The following is a 4,767-nucleotide window of genomic DNA, read 5'->3' as shown; positions in this document are numbered from 1 at the left end:
CAGACAGACAGACAGACAGACAGACAGACAGACAGACTCACAGACAGACAGACAGATAGACAGACAGATAGACAGACAGACAGACAGACAGAGAGGGCAATAGGGAGAGAAAGAGAGCGAGAGAGAGAGAGAGAGAGAGAGAGAGAGAGAGATAGTTTGAGACAGAGAGACAGACAGATTGAGAGAGAGAGAGAGAGAGCGAGAGAGAGAAAGAGAGAGAAAGAGAGAGAAAGAGGGAGAAAGAGAGAGACAGAGAGACAGAGAGACAGAGACGGAGAAAGAGAGACACAGAGAGAGAGAGAAAGGGAGAGATGTATATTGACTATGGTGTTTACGACTCCACATCCTCCCCAACAGCCGAAGCCAGAGAGAGAGGAAGTGAGCAGCGGTTTTACAGGATAAACTTCAAATAGAGTTAGAAAAACTGAAAATTAAACTACAATGACTTCAGACTCTTTAATATAACTGTGCACCCTCCAATGATTTTGAACCACCCTCATGTTTTTCAGATTCGAAAGTTAAGTGGTTCGGAAGTTGTTGGCTACCAAAGTGACGAACTTTCACAAGTGTAATATGTAGATATAGATGAGTGCTTAAGTGGCTAACTCTAAAACTAAGGAGTACTTTTAATCACATCCACCAAGAAGGGATGCTTCTTAACAGGTCCCTTTTCTCACTGTGGTAATCCCAAAATATAATCCTCTGTTTTTCCAGCAACCACCACCACAAATGTAATCACAACCTGATGCGCTTAAAAAACGGAGAGAAGCCCTTTTCTAGAAACAGAACTCTCTCGTTCTATCACTCAGATGTACAGTGTATACTATTAATTCGTTCTTTCTCTCACTCTTATTCAGAGGAGTATAACTACACCACAGGCCTGTGAGTGTGACGTTTTATTTTTTATGTAGGCCTTTTTACGCCCATATTGACACAATTTAGATCACTTAGAAAGCGGGCTTTGGCCTTGCCTGTTGGGGACACCCTTGGACGAGAGGGACACAAAGTCTCCGGACAAAGACGGAGGAACTCGATAAAAATTCTCCCGTTGCGGGAATCGAAGTCTGGTCTTCGGTATTAGACAGCGAAGTGCCCAACCGCTACGGTTTTTCCTTATTTCTTTTGGTAAGTGTTTTACGGCGCTTGCAACTGCATAATGTCATATGAGTGCGCCAGACACACAAAACGTATTTTTGTAGGTAGGAGTTTTTTTATATTTTGCCCTGGTGTCGGCCGAAGCCTACTCTTATCGATTTTAGACCACAAAGGGACTTTTAACTCGTGCAATTTGCACACGGGACCTCAAGAGATTTTTCGCCCTTGTCCGAGAAGACTAGGTGTAGAACTTTCCTGCCAGAAGATCAGGGGTGTGGCTGAAAGACAGCAATAAGAAAGAGCCAGGGGGTAGCAGTAGAAAGGCTGCAGACAGAGTCAGGAGCCCAGAGGAGGGGACAAAGAGGTGAGGGGGAGGGGTTAGAAAGTGGAGACGAAAGCAAACAACAGAACATTCCTAGAAAGCATAGGAAAGGAGGCGAAAGGGGACAATTTTAGAGAAGAACATTTTTCAGTCGCAACCCGGATTCGAACCCGGAACCTTTGAATGAGATGCGAACACCGTAACCTCTAGGCCACGAGAGCTCCCTAACTGCTACACCACAGACAGCGATGATGTATTGTATGCCTCATACAAAGGGCAGACAATCTACTCAAAAGGTATCCCACGCACAACACAAAACTCGTATACTGACGCAAAGAGGAAGTTCTCCTTTTTCCAGAACAATGGTTTACTGACGTAGATGCCATTTAATATATTATCATTTACATTCTAAAAAATATGTTACGATTCATATATGTGTGTCAATCTATTCAAAATGTGCTCGTGCATGTATTTCGAAATGTAGACAATTTTGGCCAGCTGTTGCATTTGCCTCACATTTTCCTAGAATGTTTACAGGTGTTTGTAAAATATGATACCATCTTTCCTGCAGATATGGATCGCCCCTACATTTGAATTATCGACTGTTTTAATCATAATCCTTTTAAAATTAAAGCTTAGTGGCTATTGTGTGAGGTGTTGTAATGTGCTCTGTACCATTAATATTTTAAATGTTTTTATAGATGCACCGCCCATTCACGTCCATATGCTGGTTTTAGACACACCATGTTGCGTTTTATTGCTTTTTTACGTATTTTGAATTAACTCATTTTGCGTAGTGTCAGCATTTCAACAAAAGATTGGACGAACGCGTCATTAATTCCTGACAAAAGCAGCCCACACATGAAATAACATAATATTATCGTGTATAACATATTGTGTTTGCTGGCAAAACGTGGTCTTTGTCTGTAAACAACACAAACATTTTCCTATACTTCCTGGACTTCAGCTTCTACAAAGCTGTTCTCTTGATGGCATGAATAATTATATTATTTTTCGTCTGTTATCTTCCTTTGTTGTTTCCTTTCTCATTGACTCGCTGGCATTACCTTCTCTTCGTGTATGCATTACCTTCTCTTCGTGTATGCATTACCTTCTCTTCGTGTATGCGTTACTGTCAGGTTACATATTACGTAGTTCAACCTTTTTTTAAACCTTACTTCAAAGGACAGCAAATCATATGAGGCTTCAGGAATTAGAAATACTAAGGTAGTTTTAGAAGAGTTTTCACGGCGCTCGCAACTGCAGAAGGTCATAATATGAGCCCCGTGGGGTGGATGTCAACAGATAAGTCCGAAAGGCGAATCAGGCTTATTCTGCTCACCTCTCTAGCTTCAACAGCACTAAGTCTGTTTTGATTATCACGGCACCCCGGAAATAGCAGGTCACAAGAGTGTGACAAACATACACAAGAAGTAGAGAAAATATGACGATAGCAAGGATTAGGAAAGAAAAAGCAGCAGTTCCCCGTTGCAGTTCAGGCACAGTTATGAGAATGACAGTGACGAATCAGCCCATTGAATAATCTTCTGAGCATGGTAATGTTCCCCTTTTGGGAATGGCCTAAAGACACTTCAGTCAGTAGCACCACCCCGGGGGGGGGGGGGGGGGGGGGGGGGGGGGGGGGGGGGGTAAGGCCAAGAGGGACGCCCGCTGGCGGAACACAACCTCTTGGGGAAAATGAAGATTTTATTTAAAAACTCAAAATATGACACACTCTTTTCTGTCATAATTGGTCTCATCGAACGTAGCAGAATCTACAAGTCATGTTATTCTTTATTTCTTCTCTTTTGTTGAAAAGATATTCCATTCTGCAAATGAATTGGTCATCGTGAGACTGTGACGAACGAACTATTAACATAAATATTTGTTAACACCTTACTCAGCATAATCATTGTTTCATCCTCAAAATCTTGGGCTCAGTGGGGAGGGGGGGGGGAGATGCCAGCGCGAGAAACAAATGCTGAGTCTTACCTTAGTTTTACCTGATGTGTTTTCTTTTAAGGACTTAAGACTCTCAACCGTAATGCCACGGGTTCGAATCCCGTCAGGGCCCGAGCGCTGTGTCCTTTTGGAAAGGCACTTAACAGTTGCTATTCCACTCATTTCACTCAGAAACGAAATGGGTACCTGACAAAGACTACGAAAAGTCTTTTAAGATTATCAGAGTCTGAGCGCTTTTAATCTACAGCTTCCAGTGCATTCTTCCCGGGCAACCAAAAAAGATTCTGAATATTCCAGGGCCTGCTGCGATGATAATAGCTGTAAAGTGAATATAACATATTATGCAGAGCACGTGTATGCACTCTTTTATGAATGCAATTATTGCTAATTATTGTTATTATTTCTAATTGAATGTTTAGCTAACGTTTTTGCTGTTTTCCCTTCTCCACAGAGCCTGTATAGTGATATCATTTTTCTTCTTTGCTTCTGCTACTTCGTTAATCTACAAATCTTCCAAAGCCATATCAAAAGGAGAGCGAGATGAGGAGGTAAGTACTTGCTCGTTATGTTAACTTTGAGTTTATAACACATTTCTGTATTTTAAAATCTGTTTTAGAGACTTGATTTGACTTGAACTTCGCACTCCAGCAAATGAAATGAAAGCAATTAACAATATTTTATTGAAAATAAAGCTTTTTCTATCGCTCTCTCTCTCTCTCTCTCTCTCTCTCTCTCTCTCTCTCTCTCTCTCTCTCTCTCTCTCAATATCTCTTTCCCCTTCAACTCCTCCCTCTTTCTCCCTCCCCCCTCTACCTCACACACGTTTCCACCCTTTCTCAACCTCTCGTCTCGTGCTCAGACCCCACGAATCCTCCGCGGAAAGACAGACAGATTACCCAGCGCCTAGAAAGATCCTCGTTTACTCGGAAACAAGGGATTGACACTTGCATGAAGGCTGGTTGTTTGTTCACTACATGGGGAAACTGAGAGAGAAGACAGGAGAATTAACTGGGCTCAGCCGGGCTCCCGTGATTTTTTATTGCGTCAGCGTCTCTCCCAGGTCTGGTCACTTCACTGGTCGTTTGCATACAGCACGACATCGGTGTCGCAAGCAATCCACTTAAGTCTGTTTGGGTACTTTTTACCCCACGCATGAAAAAAACAACAACAACAAAAGGAAAGCAAAAAGAAAGTTTTTGTGAAGTTGTTCCTTTTAGGAATCGTCGCGTTGAAAGCAAGAAAATTGTTAGCCGTAGCTAAAGCCTTCAACAGCATGTTGGTGATGTTGAAAGGTTCATCTTAGACCTTTGGGAAGGTGTAAAAATCGAACATTCTCAAATGTTTTGACTTAAGTGGATTGCAAGCGACAGCGTCGACAAGAGGTCGGA

The 4,767-nt window shown here is 42.3% G+C and overlaps 1 long non-coding RNA gene across 1 annotated transcript in view; it reads left to right on the top strand.

Annotated features, from left to right (window-relative positions):
- LOC101847729 overlaps nt 1–4,767 on the top strand; it is a gene marked incomplete in the record, with an annotated part of 55,058 nt that overhangs the window by 45,042 nt on the left and 5,249 nt on the right. Inside the window, 1 exon segment of the long non-coding RNA XR_001184898.2 lies at nt 3,831–3,927. This is a non-coding gene — a long non-coding RNA (transmembrane protein 163).

This window comes from Aplysia californica, unplaced genomic scaffold, assembly GCF_000002075.1.
Source record: "Aplysia californica isolate F4 #8 unplaced genomic scaffold, AplCal3.0 scaffold00212, whole genome shotgun sequence".
In the NCBI taxonomy this organism is placed as follows: domain Eukaryota; kingdom Metazoa; phylum Mollusca; class Gastropoda; order Aplysiida; family Aplysiidae; genus Aplysia; species Aplysia californica.
This window is presented reverse-complemented; position numbering and strand designations above follow the sequence as displayed.